This window comes from Caretta caretta, chromosome 25, assembly GCF_965140235.1.
Source record: "Caretta caretta isolate rCarCar2 chromosome 25, rCarCar1.hap1, whole genome shotgun sequence".
Lineage (NCBI taxonomy): Eukaryota > Metazoa > Chordata > Testudines > Cheloniidae > Caretta > Caretta caretta.
In genome coordinates this window covers 11,370,390-11,379,658 of record NC_134230.1, presented here as the reverse complement: position 1 = coordinate 11,379,658, position 9,269 = coordinate 11,370,390, and the positions used below count along the sequence as shown (strand labels likewise).

The 9,269-nt window shown below is 51.1% G+C and overlaps 1 long non-coding RNA gene across 1 annotated transcript; it reads left to right on the top strand.

Annotated features, from left to right (window-relative positions):
• The first annotated feature begins 109 nt into the window (after positions 1 to 109).
• Positions 110 to 7,899, top strand: LOC142070127 (uncharacterized). Its single transcript, XR_012666096.1, has 2 exons — positions 110 to 6,348; positions 7,175 to 7,899. It is a non-coding gene; the product is annotated as an uncharacterized LOC142070127 (long non-coding RNA).
• The last annotated feature ends 1,370 nt before the right edge of the window (positions 7,900 to 9,269 follow it).

Sequence of the window (9,269 nt, the reverse complement as noted above, 5' to 3'; positions counted from 1 at the left end):
CTGCCCTGGTGCTGGGGTGAGACCTGTGGCTGCGTGGCTTGGCCTCACCTGCTGCAAGTGGGGAGGGCTGCGTCCTGGGCCCCTTCCCTAAGGGCTGCAGTAGCATAGGCCAGAGCGGGGGTGGGGGACGAGGAGGGTAATATCCTGCCTTGAAGTACATGGGAGGCAGGCGTGACTCATTCCAGTTGTCTCCTGCCCAGGGATGGAAAAACCTCTATCTTCCCTATCACAGCACCTCTTCCTGCTTCCCCTCGCTAACTGGCCAGGCCCTCCAGCTGAGTAACCCCGGTTGGGCGTCTGAATCTGACCAGTGTGTTCCTTCCCTGGTTGGGATGTGCAGATGGGCTGTTGCTGGTGCCCAGTGCCCCAGACTTAAACAAGCCACTCCTTTTGTTTGCCCCCTGCCGGGGTGTGGGTTGCAGGGGCTGATTTGCATTGCCTGTGCCTGAAGAATTTGGCCCCAGATCCGCAAAGGAGTTTGGTTTCGGGGACCTTGTTCGATCCAATTTTGGTAGAGATGGGCTTGATTCTGCTGTCTCGGACAGTGGTGTCAATCAGGAGTAACTCCATGGAAGGGACACAGGTTGCAAACCAGCATAAGCAGCTGGGGAATCAGGTTGGGTGAGTCTAATCCCAAATTAATCTGTGACTGTTTGAATTTTCTAGCTGGATGTTCTAACTTGATGCTTCATTCCGCAGGCCCCCATGCTGTTCAGTGGGGCCAAGATTTAGCTCATCACGAGGCTCAAAGGCTGTTTTATTCAGGGCTGAGTTTTCATTCTCCATATCTTCCCTTTCCTCCTGCAGGCCAGCAGCTCACTCTGGGCTGGAATCTAATAGCAGGTGTTTCGTTGCTACGGGGCAGCATCGGCAAGGGTCCTTTTGGCATAAGGCAGCTGAGAGGTTCAGCAAGTTCCAGTCTCTTGCCACTTTCCGAACTACCTGCCGGCCTGCCAGGTGCTGCCCTTTGGAAATAGCCAGAGAAAGATCAGCTGACAGACTTTTGACTTTGGCCCTTTCAGAATTCAGCCACTAGGTAGCAGCGGAGAAATCGGCAAGGATTTCAGCATTTCCCATAATTATCCACTGCAATTTTCCTTGTGTTACGATTTTTATTAATTTTTTTTGACTGGGAGATGCAATGCCCAGACCGGCTAGAACTAAACTGGTTGGAGGTACTCATAACTACCAAGGCATCTGCACCAACACCCTGATCTATCTATGATCCTTACACAGCCCTGCTACCCTAGTATCTGTATTTATCCCCATCTCCCTGCTGTGGGGTAGGACTGTGCCCCAGTTTCCCTCTCTACAGAGACACTAAGACTTTGTTGTGAAGCCCAAGACTATAACAGGGTTCAAAATGAACTAGATACGTTCATGGAGGATAGGTCCATCAATGGCTATTAGCCAGGATGGGCAGGGATGGTGGCCCTAGCCTTTGTTTCCAGGAGCTGGGAATGGGCAACAGGAAATGGATCACTTGATGATTCCCTGTTCTGTTCATTCCGTCTGGGGCACCTGGCATTGGCCACTGTCAGAAGACAGGACACTGGGCTAGATGGACCATGGGTCTTACCCATGATGGTTGTTCTTGTGTCTACACTGCAATCAAGGGGGGGTGATTACAGCAGGTAGATCAAAGCTAGTTTGAGGAGTGGCTGCTGGAGTATGGAACCAGGGTCCTGAACAGACAGGGCTAGCCCGTGTGGCTGCAGCCTCACGGCGGTTGTTACTCAAGCTAGCTGTGATCTAGCTAGAGCGGGTATGTTCACACGGGCTGTGCTCGCATCTAATTGTAGAATAGATGTACCCCAGAAGTCTTTGGCAGAGCAGGGAAATTAACCCAGGTCTCCCAAATTCAAAGTTAGCACACTAACCCCTTGCCCATCAATCGTGTGTGTGTGTTACTTGGAACCCAGTAGATTTCATGAGCAAACGCATCTGGATCCTGCTGTGGGTCGAGTGGATTTTATAAAGTGCCCCTCAAATTGCCCAGTTGTTTTCTTTTTGAGGGCTGCTCTCCTACTCTCATGAAATGTTTGCCCTTTGATGGATGCTAGTTTCATCTCTCCAGAGTTTAAAAGAAAACACAAAGCCCTGGTTCCATGGAGAAGGAAAACACAGAAACTTCCCTATTAGTTCTTGGTTTTAAAACCACAGGGCGGGATTTGCTCTCCGAGCCACAGGGGTCAAGTCCCTCGGGGTGCTGCACTGGTGCTGGGCTCTGCCCTGGTAGGTCCAAGTGCCTGAACGGGAACTTATTTTTCTTTTACAAAACCTAAATTTGGGATTTAAATGGGACCCAACCACTTAATTCTAATGACTCCCCCAATTAAAGCATTTGTGAAGATTGCAGAAGTTTGCAGCTGCCCCTCCAAAATGATTAGTTACGTTGCAGTAGCACTGGGAGGGCCCAGCTGAGATTGGCGCTGTATCGACCCCTCCCCCCCCAATGAGATTCCAATCGAAATACCCACAGGGTGGGAGTGGAAACAGGAACAGCGGGGGCAAGTGACCGGCCTATGGTCACAGACCAGCTTGGTGGCAGAGCCAGGAAGAGAATCCAGGGATGCTGATTCTTGGTACAGTGCCCGGTACACTGCTAGGCCACGCTGCCTAAAGATTTCAGGAGTGACATCTGCTGCACGTGCAAGGAGCTGTCCCATGCCAGCTCTGTTGTAGGATCCCGAGGCAGCTGGGTCAGGAGGGCTGAGTCATTCTGGCCCACGGCTGGTTGGGGAAGGTGCAATATCTCCCAGGTCCTGACTTTCCTAGCTGGGGAAGCTGTCCCTTCTTCAGGAGGAAGGAGCATCTGACTCCTCTCCATCTGCATAAATCAGCACTTTGGCCAGGCTGGGCAGACTGAGCCATTCCCTGTCTTTGCCTTGCCTGGAAATCTCATGGGACGTTGCCCTTTCCTCAAGTCACGCCCAACACATGCCACAAACCCACTCCCACACCAGCTGAACAAATCAAATGGCTGCCTTGTCTGCCTGCACCCCCTGACTGCCCCTGGAGCCTGCCTTCACTTTCTAGCCACATGCTGCTCTGCTCTATAGCTGGGGTAGGGGTAAAAGGCTCAACCCGAACATCAGCCAGCAGGCAGTGAGTACCTGGCTTTGATCTCCCCCTGGGGAGAGGGCAGGGCTGTGTCTACACGTAGCCTGGCAGAGCGGCACTACCCACACCGACGGGAGGGGTTCTCCCATCACTGGAGTTAATCCACCTCCTCAGGCTGTGGTAGCGAGGTGGCTGGGAGTGTAGCACTGTCTACACCAGGTCAGCTTAACTACGCCACTCAGGTGTATGGAGCTCGGTTGACTATGCTCTTTGGTGTAGACTCAGCCTAGGACCAGGGCTGGTCTGGAGGGACAACTCCGGGGGCTCCTGCCGGGTAGGCAGAGAGGAGCCAGCGGTCCCCAGGCGTTCGCTAGAGAGCTGAGTTGCAGCCATTTTCTGTGCCTCTCCCATTCTCTCCTGGCACTCTTGGGCTCAGGAATAAGAGGTGGGGAAAGACTTTTCAAACCGGCCCGGGTGGCCCATTGCGCCAGTGTTCGTGGCCCCTGCAGCAAGAGGTAAGAGAGAGAGGCAGGGCACTGGTGCAAAGTGAGCAGATGGTTAGTTCCTCCGTCCTGCGGTCACCAGTCCCCCTCGGCCTGTCTTCTGTGGCAGATCCAGACGGGTGACGTGGGTGCACCCCCGGCTGGGCCAAAGGCGCGGCCTCCATTGGTACTGCCCAGCCGCAAGCTCTCCAGCAGGCCGAGGCTGGTTTGCCTCCGTTTCCTTCTTCCTCTCTGCAAATCCAACTGATCTCCAGGAGGTCGCATAGACCAGCCATCTGCCCCACTGGGCATTTCCTGCCCTCGCGGGGGCAAATGCCTCTAGGCTGTGTCGCTGCCGAGGTAGGGCTGGATTTGCAGAGCGCGCTGTGCTGGCCTCGCGGGGCATAAACGAGAAAACTCCCCCCGATTACACCGGTGGAGTGTTTGGACGTCCTGCCCTCTTCTTCGTGCCAAAGCCCCCTGGTGTCCTCCAGACGTGCCCTGGTGCCCTGGAGCCTGCTGGAGCTGGCTTCCGCCGTTGCTAATTGCCAGCGGTTCAGGCGCCGGACGCTCTGCAGGGGCTTTCAGAGACTTCCTCCACAAAGGGTCAAACTGCCATTGACCTGCCTGGGAGCCGGAGCCGGCCTTTTACTTCCGCTCCGTAAAATCCGAGGTGTGCGTGTGTGTCCCCACCCTGCTGGCCCCGGACCCCATCCCATAAACGGTACTCGCCCCATCCTCCGCCGCGTTTCCTTGGAGATGCCCATGAAACGAGGGATGTACTCTTCCCTGGTGGCTTTGGAATGGGGCTGGACCAGTGGCATAGGGTCTTCCACAGGTTCCATCGGGCAGCTGCTTGGTACCCGCTGCTGCTCTGTCCCTCCTGTTAGGGGATGGAGGGGGCAGGCAACTGCGTGGCCATTGGTAAAAAGGCTAGTGTCTGAAAGGGATTTAAATGAGTGTGTGAGAGACAGACAGTGGAGGAGGTAACTAGTGGGAAAGGAGAACCTCTGGACTATTTATTACTAGACTCTTGCTGACTGGGCTTTCAGGATTGGGTGTCAGGACTCCTGGGCCCATTTCCACTCTGCCACAGGTGCATGAGCCAAAGCCCACTAAAGTCTGTTGACATCAGTGGGTTTTGCATCAAACCCAGGTTGCCCTTGGGCAAGTCACTTTTCCACCCCGGGCCTCGTTCCCCACGGCCCTGCTCCTGGTGTAGTTATTTCCACTAGCACAAAGCAAACGCTCCCCCTGCTGATGCTGGCCGTAGCATTTCACCCCTCCCCGCCCGCTCTGCACTGCTGTACATAATGATGCTAGGTGCCCAGCAAGGGAGAACTAGGCCAGCCGGTTCCCAGTCTGTGAAATGGGACCGCCATGCCCAGGGCTGTTGTGAGGTCTGTGAGTTAACAGAGCTAAGGATTGTTAACTCCCTGGTCGTCAGGATAGCGTGACAACTCTTGATCTTCATGAGCAAAGGGATCTTGTTACAGGGGATCCTGTCTGTAGGGAATCTCCTTCCTAATCATCATCATCTGAGGCTGACTTGAACCAACCCCCTGGTCTGAATAGACCCAAGCTTTCGGGGATGGAGGTAGGTCAGAATTTGGATCTAGGTCTGAATTTTCCACCTGGCCTCCATCTCTTTGCTGTGCCCCTAACTAAACTCCTGGGTCCAAATGCTCTCCAAGCCTTTGTGGGTCCAGGTACATTCTTCATAATAACTAGAACATATGGGGCTGGGCAGGGAGCCAGGCGATTCACACACCTAAGGGGGTGGCAAGGGAGGGTTGTCACCTCTCAGGCACATCTTACTTGTGCTCTGTCCTATTCTAGTTAGATTCTTACACTGGGGCCATCACCCGGGTATCCGAGCCCCCCGGATCCTGGGAACATATTGTGATGGGAGGGGCTGGGAAAGGAGCATGGCAGGGAAGCACGTAGCTCTTTCACTGGCTAGGTCGGGCAGAGCTGAGCTGAATAAGATCGGCCACCTCTGACGCTGTGCCAGCCTCTGAAAGCTTTAACCAAAGTTGGGTAGAAAGAAGAATGCAACTCCCTACTGCTATTAATAGCAGGTTCCTTCCCCTCCCCCCCCGCCTGCCCTCCCTCGCCCTCGCCCCACAGCGTGACCTGCTTCAGCTAGGGGATGAAAAGCACCTCCATCAGCAGAGTGCTGGGGCTTCAGAGTCTGAATCTCCGCAGGCCTGAGTGCCCCAACCCCCAAAGTTGCTGGGGGGCGGAGGGGAGGAAATAACCCCCTAAGACCATCCTCAGGCCAAGGGGTCTGATGCTGATGCTCTAGCTGCTTTGACCTGAACCCTGGGGATGTCCGAGGCAAAACGGCCCAGGCAGGGTCTGGGGTGAGCTCGTGTGTTATAGTCCTGGATCTCGTGTGTGTTTGTTTTGCCCCTCGTGATTTGATTGAACCCACGTTGCGGTGCCTATAGGACCCGCTTCCATCTGACCGCGCGTGACCGAGGTACAGCTGGGAGCCTTGACTCAGCAACGGCCTTGTAAGTGTCGATCGTGGGATTGAGTGAGAGCGATGCTGTCACGTCTCCTATGAAGAATTAGCTCGGATAGGAGGGTGGGTTTGTGTTTAAATGAGTGTGGACGGCCTGAAAGCAGCGAGTTCACGCTCTAGGGCAGCTGTGCAGTAAAGCCATTAATTACCCCCGTATAAAGGGACAAGCCGGGTGAGGTAACCTCTTTTACTGGACAACGTCTGTTGGTGAGAGAGCCACCACAGAGCTCCTCTTCAGGGCTGGGAAAAGGACTCCGAAGTTGTGTCTACACTGTGAGTAAAAACCGGACTTGGCTCGTGGGGCTGTGTATTTGTAGTGTAGATATTTGGGCTTGGGCTGAAGGACCTGCAAGGTGGGAGGGTCCCAGAGCTCGGGCTCCAGCCCCAGGCTGGAAGCCTACACAGCGATGAAACAGCCCCACAGTGCGAGCCCCAGTCAGCTGGCACTGGTCAGTCATAGGTTAAATTCATTCATCAGGGTAAATTTGTAGACCCTATTGTTACAAGGGGCTCTATGCTTGGTGCGAGGAGGGAGATGTTACCAGATCCCGTTCTGCTGGAGGTCTTTGGAGAACCACATTTTAACCACTATTTGGGGCATTTTGGGTGACATCTTGTTAAGGATTTAATGATCTCTTTTAGATTTCTAATAATTTTGTATGGCTAGAAGCTGGGACTGGACCCCAGGGGATGGATCGCTCAATGATTTCTTGTTCTGTTCATTCCCTCTGAAGCATCTGGCACTGCCCACTGGAAGACAGGATACTGGGTTAAATGGACCATTGGTCTGACCCAGTTTGTCTGTCCTAATGGTATAATGCTTCGTGGCTTGGCCTCCAGGTCCGGCCAGGTCACTATAGTTTCCCCTTCCAGCAGAGGGCATGCATGCATCAAAGTCTCTCGGGACCTACTGCAGGCCAGTAACCAATGTGGGAGGGTGTACCACCCCACAGAGAGAGAACTTTTAGACACCTGAGCCCCAAAGATTCCAGCACTCAAGAGCCCCTGGCCCCTCCCTTCGTTTGTTTATATAGAAACCAGTTATTTAGCAACAACTTATTCCCACTCTTTTCACTTTCCTGCCTTTTGCCCAGAATAGGGGAACAAGAAACTGTCACAACATGGAGGTCTCCTTGTTCTTATCCAGACCAAGATGGCCACATAATAAACCATGTCCTAAAATCCAACTGGGCGTGTGCCTTCCTCAAGAATTTGGCAGGGCTGTAATTAACTCTGCAGCTTGGAGAAGAGGGAAGAGAAGGATTCTTGCTGGGCTTTTACACAGCACTAATTATTGTAGCATCTGGTTGCGTAGTATTTTGTGTACTGCGTCTTCTAGAGAATCACCGGGCAATACAAACACACTCAGAATCTGAGCCACTGAGAACAGGAAGTCTGCCCATCCCAATGATATACGTCTATGGACGGTCGCAAACAACATGCGCAGGTTGAGTGGTTTGCACATGTCACCCATAGGCCTAGATCAGTGTTTCCCAACGTACTCCCATCACTTTAAGCACAGCACAACATTTGCAGTGGGGAGTCAAGGGGGCAGATCCTCCGCTTGGGTGAATCGTCATAGCCCCATTTCAGTGGAGTAGGAGCTATGACCTGCTGAGGATCTCCCCCAAAATTGGATCTAGGGTCATGTAGCTTTTCCCACGCTCACTGCACTTGTCCTCTGCCCTGCACCCCTGGGCTGGGAAGCTGCGCCAGAGATAAAAATACCAATGTAGTGCATTAGTTTCGTGTAATCTGGTGTTTGCATAGTCGTATTTCAAACATAACACATGTAAAGTTTTAATTAAAACGTCACTAATGACATTTCTCAATGTATCATTATTTGCTGGATCATCTGAAACTTCCTTTTTCTTCCCTGTGTGTAAATTGTCTATTTACTGACACTTTATTCCTACAAATATCTCCCACCAACCCTCCTCACACAGATAAGGAATATGTTACCTCTCCTTATGTTACTTGCGTATTAAGAATGTTTACAAATAGTTAAGGGGGTTCAAATATTTTGATAGTTAAAATTTTGGAACTGGTTTGAATTGTATGTGAAAGCAGATCATTTTATATAGAACGTGGTGCTTTTTCCAAGGAACTAAAAAGGAAAATAACCCAACAATGAATTTTGTAACAACAACGTGTTAGCTTGTTCTCCTCCTTTGGATCCCTTCTCAAAGCTCTCTTCTGTAGTCAGTGTTCTTTCATGAATCTCCACTCTCATGCTTCCCAGGGCCCCTGACTTCTCTTGCCTATAGTAGGACTAAAAGTCAAATACACAAAATGTCGCAAATACCCCAAGAAGCTAACGAGCACAGCCCAAAGTTCCGGTATGTGACGCACCGAAAAAAAACATATAACACTCCGTTGAAGGCTTTCCCTCTCTCCATTTGCATTGTCACTTCATTAATCTCCCCTAGTGTTGAAATTTTCTTTACTCATGGTATTAACGGTGTATAATTGTAAGCTCTTTGGGGCAGGGAATCTTGTCTTGTGCATGGGGTGTTAGGCTGAAAACATCTATCATGACATATATCTGATAATAATGTACATCATCAAACATGTTGCTTCATTCCTGGGCTACCTTAATTTTAAAATAAACAATATTGACATAAAACAGGTGGGGTGAAGGTGAATTTTCAGTGGTGGTGGTTGGGGTGGAACTTAGCTCTTTTCTTGTGGGAATTTGGGTAGAAAGGGTTTCAAAACTCCTCGAAGATTATGGGAAATGTTGAAGTGTCACTTTAAGGCTTGAGAATGAAATGATTTCTATAGTAGTTGGTATATGTTTTGGGGGGCAAAGCTTTGTTTTTATCATGCTTTATGAATTTTCGGATGGTCTGGCGTGATATTTTTCTTGCTTAAAGTTATAGATGTCTGTGGACTTGCTTCCCTTTTAATGAAACTAAACTGAGCAAGATTTGCCACACAGTGTAGTTTTGGGTTAAAATGGCAGATTTGGATTTGAGCTATAATAGGACGTGCCATTCTTCTACGTCTCATTAATGCCTCCACCAGAGAAGCCTGTTTTAAATGTCCAACTACATGCTCTCTCTAAACAGGCAGAAGGCAAAACCACAATAAGTGACTTTTGATTGAGAAGGAAAGGAGGGACTCAAACCTTTCATCTACCCCATGTGGGCCGGTTCATAGACCTTAGCGACAGACACAATCTTTTAGGTAGG